General features: G+C 37.8%; 2 long non-coding RNA genes across 2 annotated transcripts in view; one reads left to right on the forward strand and one right to left on the reverse strand.

Annotated features, from left to right (window-relative positions):
• LOC141953684 (uncharacterized) overlaps window positions 1–14,016 on the reverse strand; it is a 94,659-nt gene that overhangs the window by 53,088 nt on the left and 27,555 nt on the right. The gene's annotated exons all lie outside the window — the stretch shown is intronic.
• LOC141953687 (uncharacterized) lies at window positions 1,032–9,040 on the forward strand. Its single transcript, XR_012631967.1, has 3 exons — window positions 1,032–1,378; window positions 6,344–6,436; window positions 8,989–9,040. It is a non-coding gene; the product is annotated as an uncharacterized LOC141953687 (long non-coding RNA).

The raw sequence follows: 14,016 nt of genomic DNA on the forward strand, positions 1-14,016 counted from the left end.
AACAAATAAACCCACTGGATTGCTTCCTCTCAAGGGACCAGAAGACAAACTTTAAAAAAGGCCTTTCTGCAGCACTGGTATATATAAACCCTCTGCACATCAATGTAGTAGGTACACAGGGACAATCACACTTTATCTTAAGTTACTTGTTAAAAGAGCCATTCTGAAAATCACGGAAATTTACAACTACTGCATATAAGACGCTTATAACGTAATTTTCCCCACAATGATCTGGCATTTGCCACAGCTGGTTTTGCTGCTTGAGAAGATGGAGCGGGATGTCACCGACCAGCTCATTCCATCTGTGGCCTTTCTGCTGCCATCAGCAGCAGGACTGTGCGCGTCTGTCTGATCCAACAGTCCGCAAGGAAAGGACCTGAATCGTTTCAGGTAGGTAGATGGCAATTTTTAGTCATGGGGCTCACTGAGGAGGATTTCAAACCTTCCAGCATCTCCAGTACTCAAGGGCTAAGTACAAGAAGCATAGTGAAGACAAAAGCGCTGAATGCATCTCCCACCAGGAGCATGACCACAATAACATGTGACAAATCTGTTCTCCTTTCAAAAGCAAGGTTCAGTCTTTTTTATTCAAGCATAACTAAAAAAAAGAAAAAATCAGGCTGCTTTGGTGGTATACAAACCCTGAGTATTGCTGTCACCAGGTAAATCTGTGCGACTTTGGGTGCAATATCATGCAACATGGTAGCACACAGAGATCTCCTTGACACCATACGTACATACCAGTGTGTTACAGCTGTAACCATGTGTTGTAGCCAAGTTAACTGGCAATCTGAGGAACATCTGGGACCAAAGTTAATATCACAATATGGAACTGCACTGTGCCATATAAGAAAATATTTGAAGCCAGCTCAGAGATCTGTAATACACCATTGGTTTGAGCCATATAGACATGCCCTTTGAGTTCTTGGCCCAGAGCCTTGATTAGAGTCAACTGGCATAGCTGTGTTACAGTCATTTCCCTATTTACATAGGATGAGGATCTGGTCCATTATGTATTTTGGCCACGGAATACAGCTCTGCCTTCTGCTCAGCTGGCTGGCTGTGAAGACAGCAGTTACTGGGTTTTGAACTTGGCATTTGAGGTCAAGCTGGGTGACACTGCAAAGCCTCCACGCTCGGGCAAGTGTCCAAAGTTTCCGGGAAACCCATGTGACCTCCTGCTACCTGAGATTCCCTTGGATTGTTTCACTTAACTCCGATGGCTACTGGGGTCAACATTTACTGTGGGTGCACGGAAAGACTCGACCAGGTCCTACATCAGCTGGTGCGCTACCAGTGAAGGGGGACAGCAGCACCCAGATGCTGGATGGAAGACAGCGACGAGCCAGCAGCTCAGATGGGATGTGCTGTCTTCCAGGTGAATTGCCATACAGTGAACTAGCTGCAGATTTTGAATGTCTGTGTTCAGCTGTGAAGAGACTCTGTTGCTGTTTTGATTGAAATGGTTCATAAGATATGAAGGGTATTTTCATCTAGGAGATACAGTTTAAAGCAACTTTTAGAAAATGGGATCATTTATGGATCCTATACTGAATGGTTTTAAGCCCCTATTTAAGCAACAAAGATAATTAATCCCTTTAGGGAGGTTTTTTTACTCACACAGATTGTTTCAAATGAGTTGTCCTAAATTAATTGTAAGTTTATCTGTGTTAGTTTAATACAGAAGGTGGTACCGATCCTTTTCTTCACTGTATGAATGCTTTTTTAGATTACGTCAACTTGTGCTAATCATTTCAGTTCTGAAAGAAATGGGAATAAAAATCTAAAAAAATTTCTCTAATTATTATTCTAATAATGTTTATACTATAAATTATAATTACAGGTTGTGCATTCATGATTAATGGAGACCATCATGAATTTTTGGAAATTGGTGCTGAAGTATTTTGTTACTGTAATAGTGTCTGTTAATATCTGTCACTTTTTTCATGGAAAAAATATTCCAGGCATGTGTAGCGCTCTATCTATCACCTGTCTATCTGGGCATGATAAATGCAACAAAAAAACCAAAAGCATTGACATTGATACAGGTTTTCCATTGACTTCTCCCAAACAAGAAATAAACACAGTGCAGGGGCCTGGCCAAGGTTTCTACTCGTAATAACTATTTTGAGCCTTTTTTTTTCAAAGTTATTGCAACATAGAAAGAAATATAAACAGACCTGGTCTCACTGAAATGCCACATATATCCAATATAAAAATTAAAAACAAAAGCAGGAAAACTATAGTTTACAAACTTCTTTGCTTTCATTTTCTAATCTGCCTAAGGAGCTGCTCAAACAATTGGGACCTTTAAGACTTTGATAAAATCTTGTTTTCCACAATTCTGCAGCACTGAAAAAGGTATAAAAACCACAGCCAATATTTCTATACTTTTCCATTCCTCTCTCTCTTTGTGTTTTACTTGCTTTAATATTAAATATTTCTTACTACACAGCCACCAAAACAAAAAGAGGAAATACTACTCCAGCTTGGTTTGCTAAGGTGTTAAGAAGGCTGATGGATAAGTTCTCACAGTAGGTGATGTATCTGTGATCCCGCCACTTCACAGCCCCTTCTTTCTCCCCAGCCTCCCCCATGCCTGTACTGCAACTGTGCATAATCAGGCCCTTAATGGGGAGAACAGAAACCTTTCTTTTACACTGTCTTATCTCAATATCCTTTGTTCATGCCAAGCAGCAGCTTATGAATGCCAAGCCTCTTTTCTCTATCTCGCAAAGGTTGTGTTTTTCAGTTCCAAGGGGAGAAACCTATCATTCCCAAACAATTGAAGAGATTTGTATCTGAACATAAACAAACAAAAGCTGTCCGTAGGGAACATGGAAAATGTTTTTCTCTAGAGCAGCAGTTCCCGCACATGCCCTCAAGTCCCTAGGACCCTGCTGTGGCTTCTGCAGCAGTCCACCCTGGAACCAAGTTTAGATGGTGGGAAAGCACATCTTGGGGCCAGAGGGAGTGAGTGCATGGTAGCAAGCGCTACTGCTCTTCCTGGGGCACCCTCTCTCTGTCCCTGCTAGGAGGTGTCTGGGGCTGGGCCAGATAATGAGGAGAGGGGAAGACAGGCTAGCCCTCCAAGAAGCAGCACTCCCAGGCTGCTGCCCGTCCTCCTCAGACTGCTCCAGAGGAGCAGGGCATGACAGGAGGAACAGAGATCAGCTGGACGGGTACACACATGCAGTTTTGGAGCTGGTGGACAGAGTATCTATGAGCAGAGGGAGACACGTGCAAATTGATGAAAGTTAACTGTCCATCTTCAAAAAGGTAAATGGCAAAGTATTTTTGAAGTCTAGTCCAACATCACCCTTACACAGATGTCTGATAATAACCTCTCTCACCCTTAAACCCTTCCTTCAGTCAGCTTTAACTTTTCCTGTCATTATCTTTAACTCACAACCTAATTCTTTGCCTTTCTACTTGGTAAATCTTGTTTCTCATGATGACTTTTCCCTCCTGTCAGCACTTTTTGTTCCACAAAGAGAACCACAAACCTGCCTTGGTCCACCATCCTCAGAATTCGTAGAATATCTCAAGTTGGAAGGGATCCATAAGGGTCATTGAATCCAACTCCCTGCTCCTCCCAGGACAATTGTTTCTATGTCTTTTCCCCACAGAGGTGTAAATGATGCTACTCTCTGTTGTGTGGCCCGCAAGACACAAGACAGGGTGTATGATGTTTTGCTGGTGTGACTCCTCTCCAGTGACAATTACATTTCAGTTGCATTCTGTATATAAAGAAGTTCAGAACAACAAACTACATAGGCATAAATAAGCAAAGTTTAGCTGAATTAAATTTTATATTCACTCTGAGATAGTCCAGGCCAGAAAGTACTAAACACTCAGAAAACCTCTGACAAACAAATTTAATGCAAATGTATGAGTTTATATCTTATCCTCTAATTAGAAATCTAATTACACCTCCAGGCCATTCGGCCACAGTTTGTGCCATTTTTCTTCACTGTGAAGTGTCCAGGACCTTTGCGATAGATAGTGGGCCTGAACCTTTCGAGCAAGAAACTGCTTTTCCAGCATAATCACTGAGAAAAAAACAGGACTGTAAACAACATTGTCATGCAACATCCAAAAGCAGCACTGCAGATAGGAAATATGAAGCATTAAACAAGAGTCAGAAATGGGCGACACAATTGTCATCAATTAGTTCTTGCAGGGAACATTCACAGCTGGTGTAACTGCAGTGATTCATGCAGTGATATGCTGACTGAAAGGATCTGGAAATGTATCCTTCCGGTCTGATAGCCTTTACTTTTGAGGGGATATTTTGCTGTCCTTTTATGTGCCTCATTACAGTCTATGTCATCTGACTTGTATCCTCCATGTCATTGCTTTATCATGCTGTCAGTTCCCAAGACAGAGACTCATGATCTCAAAATGCTCATCAGTTCAAAACTCTGCTTCTTTGGGAGAAGCAAACTAAATTACCAGCAATGAGAACAAACTTCATAAGAGAAGCTGGCCTTTTGTTCCTCTGCTGACGGTTATATTCTGATAAGTAATGTGTCAGGAATAATTAGACAGTTTGGTTTATTTCCCATCAGATTTTTTTCCCTAATAAAATACAATATAATGCAGTCTGTAAGAGACATTTTAGACAGAATTATTTCACCAAGATGCATGAGGCAGAGAGGTCTTTTATAATGCTGAATGCAGCTCTAAATGTAAACATTGTTTACATTTGAATGTGAACGCTCACAGAAGTGAAATATCAGAAAGGTGTGATTTGGCTCCTGTGGATCTCCTGAGCTTTCCGTGACTGGTGTTTCTCCCTGGGGTAATTTATAAACTAATATTCCCTGTTGTGAGAACACTGGCAGGCTCGAGGAGAGAATAGCTCCAATTTTCACTCTAACATGACTGGCTCACATCCAGAAATTGCAGAAAGAATTTGCCACAAAATGAGATGAAAGGGAAATTCTTACATATAAAGTGTTAATGACACTATGCAAAAAAAAAAAAAAGAAAAAAAAAAAAAAAGGGCACATTTTGAGCAAAGGTATATAAAAACACTACACAGATAAATAAAGGTACATAATATGGACTGGCAAGGTGAATTTTTTCAGTTTACAAGTAATTATAACCTGTAGATTGTACAAAAAAGTATAAAGAAAATGATATAAATGAGAAGAACATCTTGCTAAACCACAACACTAAGTGGCCACTGGGACCTGTGCAGATTCCCTTCCTAAATATTGGAAATTTTGATCTAGGTCAAAGGTTTCACAAGCTACATGAATCAACAGAGATGGTAGGCTTGAAGATGTACACTGAACCACTCTGGAACTTCTTAAAATAGAGTAACTGCTGAAACAAGATACAGTAGCGTTGCTGGCTGCCTAGACACCGTTCTATTTTAATAAGTGTCATGGATGCTCTGGGGCATATCAAAAATAAATGGCAGTAAGTAGGTAGGAAGCCAAGCCTCTGTGACTTCCAGCAGAACTGCAATGCAAATAAACTCCAGTGAAGTCTTTCACAACCTCTCCAGGGTTATCTCTACACCATTGTTTCTAGTCAACAATTTATAAACTTGGATTTGCTGATTATCCTTGTCTGGACAATAGACTCCAGCTGCTAATGCTTTATATAATGTCAAACTTTGACAAGTGATTAACAGACTAAACTAACTAATTTCACCTTTACGAAGGTACTGCCGTAAATTTGCTTTAAAAGGTTTAATTTTCTTCTATCGGTTTTACCTCTGTGCAGTTCCACTGACTTCGTGAAGCTGAATAACATTTATTCTGGTATACGTGAGAAAAGCAAATTAGGACCAAGGGATTTAAACTGCAGGCAAAAAGACCTTTCCAAAATCCTGGGAAGGTTGGGTTTCAAAATAAATCCTCATGAATGAAGGGAAAAAAGATAATATATCAGGCATTGCCCCTGTTTTCTGCCCTTACACTTTTGTCCCATTGCCTCACATAAAAAAAAAATAAAAAATTATTTAATGTTTTAAATAACACAAATATATTTAGCCATTTGTGTTCAAGGACTAGACTTGTTTGCCAAATTGCATTTGCAATTAATTAGCATTTTCCTATTATTTTAACTCTATGAAATTATTTTTTTAAAATTCTCAGATTGTCTATATAATGGGCAATCAACAAATAATTTATACATTACACCAAACATTTGAAACTTTTAGTGTATGTATAAGTGTATGTGAAATAAACTTTGTACAAGGATAATGTATTAAGCATACCAGAGAAAATGTATACTCAAGAGGAACTCTCTAGATAATAGTGAGATGTGGTAAAGACATTCAAAATCCATAGTATGTTCACACTAACATTGATTTGTTTTTATTCAGGAGATAGTGAATTGGTGACACTCTGGAGAAGAGTTAAACACATGGACAGAACTTCTTTGAGAAACATTTTGTTTCCAGCTATGTACATGAAAGGTATTTTATGAGAAGAAAGTTGCTGTAGTCACAGCCTAGCAAAGCAAACTTACTAATTAACTGCAGTCTGCACCACTTGCACTTAGCTACGTGCACTGGCTGACAACACTGCACTCAGTGCTGGTTTGCAAACAAATTTAAATATTCAGTGCACAGCTTCTGGGAAAGAGGCCATCTTTCTTCATCCTGCAGCTTTGGGATGTAACATTTATTAGTGACTTACGCTTATTTCTACTGGCATTGTGATGCCAGGAGAGTTAGCATCATGTTGAATCCTCTAAGTGTGTGTCTGTGTGTGTACATGTGTATATATATATATATAGTAGGAATGGGGAAGGGAAAGAACTACCATGAGGGATGTAGCAGAGGGAGGAATGTGAAGAGATGCCTGTGCAATGTTGGTTGGCAGTATGGCTATTTGGAAAAACAAATTCTCTTTTGTGGCAAACACGGAAGTTTTAAAATCTCTTTACACTCTGTGTCTGAATGAAAATGATTTCTATTAAAAAAGTTCACCAAAAATATATAAAAGCAAAGACTATCCCCACTCTGAGTATCTAATAACCAGCATCAACATCTTTCAATCTTCTCTCTGTCTCCTTCTACCACTTGGCCATTCCTTTTCTGCCAGGCTCAAACCTTGACCTTCTGCTGATCCAACTTCCCTTCCCTGTCCTTTTTTCCTATACTCCAGAACAAATGATGCCTTATTTTTTGTTGGCCCCTCAGCCTGAGGGATAGCTGTACCTAATTTGAAAGGGAAATGTTGAAACCTTTTGTCAAACTGTTTGTTGTGAGCTCTTGGAGATGACTGGTGTTAGCTTTACGCTGATACTCTGCTGAGGGTTCATGAACAAAAGGGTCCTTCTTCAGGCAAACGAATGTATTTTTTCCCCTATTAAAACACTGCTCTTCAAACAATTTCCTGCTCAACCTGTAAAACATGGAGAATAGCAACTCCAACTTGATGGGACGCATCAAATACTGAAAGCAAAGAAAGGAAGAATAAACCTAGGTTAGGCAGAGTAAGGCTGAAGTATACACAGTTATTTAGAAATCTGACCTTATTACTGGATTGCCAGGGATTGCCATAGCTTAAATCTCTGGACAATGAACAGAAATAATTTAGAGACTCATATCCTCTTTACTAGTTAAGAACAAGTTTCCAGAAATTTTCCATGGCTGACCTAAAGTCATCAATTTGCAGCTTCTACTTCATGATATTCATTGTGATTCCTCTTAAGTGTGCCTTCTCCTGCAAGCTGGTTTATACTAGCCATGACTGAATTCACGTTATTTAATAAAATTTGTGAAGGAGTACTCTGTGATGCTACAATGTACTTGAAGTGATAAATGAAGAGATCCTTACAGCATATAAACTTCAAGATGATACGCTGCATGTCTATAAATGTTAGGTACCATTATATGCTCTTCTAGGCCATGGAGACCATTTCTGCTCTTTAGTGTCTAATATAATTTAACTCTAATTTCCCCTACAGAAGGGATTAAACTGGAAGCACCTCCTACCTCCACCACTTACACCTCTTAGAAGCATTTGATGCATGAGTTAATTTATTCTGTCTTGTAATTAATCATTTTCCCTCTCATTGTAAAAATGTACAATGTCATTTACATTGCCTGTGTTCATTTTACCATCAACATAGTAAGTGACATTTCCTGTAATTAAGTAGAAATATTACATTAAACAATTAAGATGCACATACAACAGAAGTGAGAAGTGAAACAGAACCAATTTACTATGAACATGCCAGGGCCCACAAAGATGTTAACTTCTGTAATCCACACTTGAAGCTGCACAGCTAGGCAAAGAAATACACATAACTGGCATTGCTGGCAATTTGGGAATTTTAGGTGCCCACCTTGAATCAACTTTAAAAAGCCATGTGATATTGAGGATGAGAGTTTCACCACACTGTTATTTATGGTATCCATGTACTTATAGCACAAAGAGGAGTTTCATGACGCTACTTCTGCTCTGTCATGGTCATTATGCATTTCATCAAGACCATCATCCTTATATATTCTCTTTGGAATGATGATAATAAAGATGAAAGATAGCCAAAAAGTGCAGGAACTACTCTATGAAGATCCTTGATTTGAAACTTCTATAGAAACTTTCATCTAAAAAAAAGAATATTAAAATCAATAAAAAGAGGTGAAAGAACGAAATATATTTGATGATAGGGTCACTAATGCTGAAAAATGCTGCAGTGAAAAGACCTAATCATCAGGGGGGGTTATTCTGATTAATTAAAAAAAATCAAACAAACAAACAAAAAAATAAAGATCCGATGTCTCTTTTACATCCTTCTTCCTTTTTTAACAGAGATTGCAGAAATATCTCAAATGCACAGTCTATTGAACTAGTAATATACTATGTAAAGCTACCAAGAGACAATACACTGAATGTCCAATCTATGTATTTTAAAGGATATTAGACAGATACATAGAAGAACTGGAACTATCATACTAGGTTAGACCTACAGAAGAAAAGACTGTGACTTTATTTAAGCATTAATGCTGTCTTTCAGACTGGTCATCACCAGATAACTGAGAAGATGGCAGAAGACCCTTCTATCAAACAGGTACAATATAATTTGTCCCTTCTGTCAGATATCATCTGCTTTTGTACAGCAGCACTAGTCTCATTTAGGTTATGTTGAGTCCCACAGCACAAGGTTTAATGGCCATTTCGCTAAGTATTATTACACTGCTTGCATACCATTTGTCATAACTCCAGGTACCACTGCTATTCATGGGAATATTCAGTCTCACTAGGAATCTTCATTGGTCTCATCTCCTCTGCGAATGAGTTCTATTATCTAATTACACACTGTAGAAAAAGGTGTTTCCTTATAATGATTTCCAGCTTGCCATTTTATTTTCCTTGTTGTTATACTATGTATCAGAGAGAAGGGACATTCTCATTCTTCCATTTAAATAGCAGTCACTGTTTCACATACTTTTGATTCGTTTATTCTTAGTCCTCTCCTTTCTAAATCAAACCATTTCATCTTTTCAAGCTCTCCTCTTGAAAGTTTTTTCTTGTTTGTGATCACTCTCATTATCTTTCTCTGAACACACTCTAATATATGATATACAAATTCAAGTCTTGATTCTGCAAGATCCTTAACACTGCTTGTGACCCACCAGATACTTAATTTAAAGCATACTAATATTCCCTCTGCTCTCAGTGGGACTTTCTGTGTAATTAAATAAATGTTGCAGACATTGCTGGTTGATGTTGCCAGATACATGTTTGTGCCTACAACCAAAAAAAACCACATGCCATTTTATTAGTCACCCTAGAAGGACAATCTGTGTAGCTATTGATTTCAGCCACATACTTAGATGCTTAAAAATAAGCCCACAGTTGAACCATTGCTTCTTCAGATTAATGCCAATCTACATATGTTTCCTCCCAGAAGATCACATACTTACTACATGAACACACTATGACAACGATCTGCACGGAAACAAAGTGATATTGGGGAAAAAAAAAAAAAAAAAAAAAACAAAGCGAGAAAAAGATTTAAAAAGCAAACTGAATTATGAAACTAAATTACAGCTAAACACAATGATAATAAATACTTTTAGCCACAGGCAATAAAATATTGCATCATTAATAAAGCTAAGTGGAGAAAAATTTTGCTTGTCACTTTCATTTATAACTTAAATTTTATACTTTAGCCCTACACGTTAGCTCAGTGCATTACACATCTCTCAGGCAATTCCCCTCTGGCCCCAGCAATCATGAGTTACTGTGGTTTCAGAAAGTGGTGAACTGGGTAAATGGAAACTGATTTTCAAGGATGAAATAATGGCCTAAGTCAAGACTGTAGCAGTTTTAAAGGAAAGACAACTGAGACAGAGAAATAGCAAGGGTTTGATGATATGGAGGTTAAAACTGAAAGTACTCATGGATGTGGGAGACAAACCTGAGAGGAACTTACAGAGCAAACTTAAGCTGTTGTGAAATTAATCATTCATGAATTTGCACGTGCCATTGCTAATGGATACAAATAGTTCTGCTCTTGACCTTCCCAGTGATCCATTCCATGTCCAAAGGAAGGACTGAAAAATTAGGTAAAAAGAGCTCTTGGTTACAAGAAAAGGCAGGAAGAAATAGTGGCAAATTATCTGTTAGTTATGCAGTGTAAGGGGCTGGTGTATCAGGGATGTTGGTGAAGAATCACCTTGTTAACAACACATTTGTCTTTCCTTAATAGATGTAAATCAGAATAACCCATTTATGACTATAAACAAGACCTGTGGCTGTTTTGGATCTTGTTCTGTACATTCTTGGTATATCTCTAGTTCAAGTACCAAGTCTGGGGAGATTTATTGGGTAGGGACCCACCATAACAAGTCCTTCACATATGAACTAAATTTTTGAGGGAGAGGAAAGAAACAGCTGAAGACAAAACTCCTGGCATTAACAGCTTCAAGAGGAAACAAAAAATTCACCTGCAGGCCTCCAGGGAAACAGAGATCAAGGGACGCAAAAAGGATTAATAGGCTAAATGTTAAGCTTCCCTCGAGATCTCCCTTCTACCCTCTACAGAAACTAATCATTACTACCGACTCCTGTCCCTTCAGCCATTTAAAAGAATATGGCATGTCTGCTAGAGCCAGACATTAGTTTTGCTTTTATGGTATGAGTGAGTGAGCAGTGAAATAGATCTTTTATTATTTTACTGCACTTATTTTCTTGTTCTATGTGAGGGCACCTTATGGACACCCTGTTGTAAACTGCAGAGTTGTTTATGGTTTATTCCTCTAATATGTTTCATACTGAAGTTGAAAACTCTGTTGCAGTAGACAAAATTCAATCTAAGAAAGTGAGCAGCCTAGAAATAAAAGAGAAAAGAAAAATAGCAGGAGGAAATTCACATCGGATGCAGCCTAAAGACATTGGTAAATATTCGGAGGAGTCTTAGATTTACCATCCAAGGGAATAAATGGAAATGTTTTTTTCTGCCTCTCAACTTTTTAATGCTTTTTTTTTTTTTCATTATTCCAACTCATCTTTTCTGTTTTTCAAATGATTTTTTCTTATGAGTCCCTAATTCAGTATTCTCCTGCCAGCAGATACCTGCTTATCATTTCATATAACACAGAGATCTCAAAAAGCTTTCCTGTGATGGAGAATTATTTGCATCATGACTTACATAATTTTCATCGGATCCTGTCTCTCTTTACCATCCCAGCATTCACATGAACGTTGATGCTCCAGCTGTGCAAAGTATGTATTGTCCTTTCTTCCTCACTGACCAGCAGTCTGGAACAGCCAAATGGCCTAATCATGAACCTATATAAATTGAAAATTAGTATCACATAATATTCTTGCAGATTGTTCTCATCATCTTTGTGACTTGCATGTACTTTTGTGGATAAGACTCATCAGACTTCTACAATTCAGGATGTAGAGTCCAGTTTCCCAGGCTTAATGGACTCAGTGGATATCTAGTAAACATAGTCAGTGGAGCACAGGATTCCACACCTCTTTTCCTGAAGTAAACATCTAAAATGTGTTAATTAGAGTTAGCACTCTAAAAATGCCTCTGTCTCTCCATTGACTTTAAAGGGAACTCACCCACCCACCCAGCTGCAGATATTTGTGCTGCAGACTTCTAAATTGTGATGTGTCTCCCCCTTTAGTGACCACATCCTTGTTTTCATCAGAAGTCAGCAATGAAGAGTTAATATCACAGTGCAAATAATAAATTATAAAACCCTCTAATTGAAGTTTTAGGCTGTGAAACAATCTTCTGAGGAAAGTGGTGGAAAACTATTTGCAACATCAGAGGCTAACCAGGGCAAAGATAAGGAAAATATGTTTCTGTGATTAAAAATATTTACCAATGCTAAAGCTTCCCATGAAGCAGTTTCTTGACACCATCTAAACAAAACTGACCAAAGTAGTCTAAACCCACAAATTTTCTATAAATATGTTCCAAGTTTCTATTCCATATCCTCGCACCACCATAAGACTGTTATGCTGACATAGCAACTGTAGTTAAATAAGGAAACAAAATAACAGAAACTGAAACTATGATACTGAAGACTGCCTCTATATTTTCCTATTTGTTTAAGATGGAAGCTTTTATTTAATTGGTAATAATAGCCTTTAATTGTCAGATGCCAAGAGTATTTTCTATTGCTGGTGTCCCTTGAGGCAATTAAATATGAACACTATTAGGATAAATCCTCTGTCTTTCAGGAATCTTATGTGAAAAATTGTTGGTTTCAATAAATGTACAGTGATTTTTGTGGTGAAAGTCCTTCAGATTCCTCAGGTCAACTCTCTGCTTTAGATACGAAAAGGAAAAAGGTCTTAACTCAGTCACAGCGTTAAATGAAGAAACCAATGTAGAGGCTGTCCTTAGTTTTAAAGCACATATTTGAAAATATAGAAATTATTTCCCTCCCCAGATTTAAGGGAAGCATGAATATACATTTTACTTCATATCTTTTCTTGGAAAAGTTTATTTCCATGCCCAAGACACTACTAATAGTGGTTGTCATCTCACTACAGTGAAAAAAGTTAAGCAATATCCAGAAGTAATATGTTCTTATTTATAGTAGTACTGAGATAGTAATCACTTCAGTAGTCCAGTAATATTCCAGAAGTACTTATTCCTGACAATTTTTTAACTCAAGCTTGAGTTAAAGCAAGTTGGGGCACTGCCTTTTTATTTGTGCAATTAAACAAGTACTCAGCAACCCCATCTGAAAAAGTTGTGATTGAAGTTTCTTTTGTGTTTTGGGCTCCAAATCACACAGCATTATTTCAGCATTTGATATACTCTTCCAGTTCTGCAAAAAGAACTAATAAGGTTGACCAGTTCTGTAGCAAGGAAACCATAATGTTATAGCTTGAAATTTAACAATTAAATGACAACAGAGGTAAAGGCCATCTATGTGCAACCAAAATAAACAAGGAGTAAGTTGTCATCTAGAAATGATCCTCCTCTGAGAGGATAAAAATGTGTGGGTTAAGAGATCAGTAGGACAACATCCTTTAGACACCACTACAATCTCCTTTAATGGAGCAGCTGAGTGATGTCTCAGAAACACAAAAAATTGTTACAGAGACAAGGAAGGTGAAATGCAAAACAATGTAACAGAAGAGAAGCAATTACTGAAACCACAGTGAAAAACTCAATAAAACTAAATGTTCACCCAAAGGAATTTATTCTCAGTATGTTTTTGACCTCACATAAGGGTTTGTCTTTGTATGTAATAATCTATACTTACGTAGATTCATAGAAATTACAGAAGGTAATCCAAAGAGGAAAATTCTAGGAGATCATTTTCTGTTACAGAAAGTAAAGGATTAAGCACCTTCACTCAATGAGTGTTGTCCTACGTTCCTGTGCAGCAGAGTGGCACATCCTTAACAAATAGAATGGTCGCTATCCACTTGCCATTTCTGAGTGCTCATCTTTGCTACTTGGCCCTTCATTAATTAATAATGGATTGGCTAAAAAGCACAGTAGTCTCTCTAACAAAGGCAGGATGGTACAAGATATAGACCAAGATATTCACATGGTAGA

This window comes from Strix uralensis, chromosome 1 (genome assembly GCF_047716275.1).
Source record: "Strix uralensis isolate ZFMK-TIS-50842 chromosome 1, bStrUra1, whole genome shotgun sequence".
NCBI classification, from domain to species: domain Eukaryota; kingdom Metazoa; phylum Chordata; class Aves; order Strigiformes; family Strigidae; genus Strix; species Strix uralensis.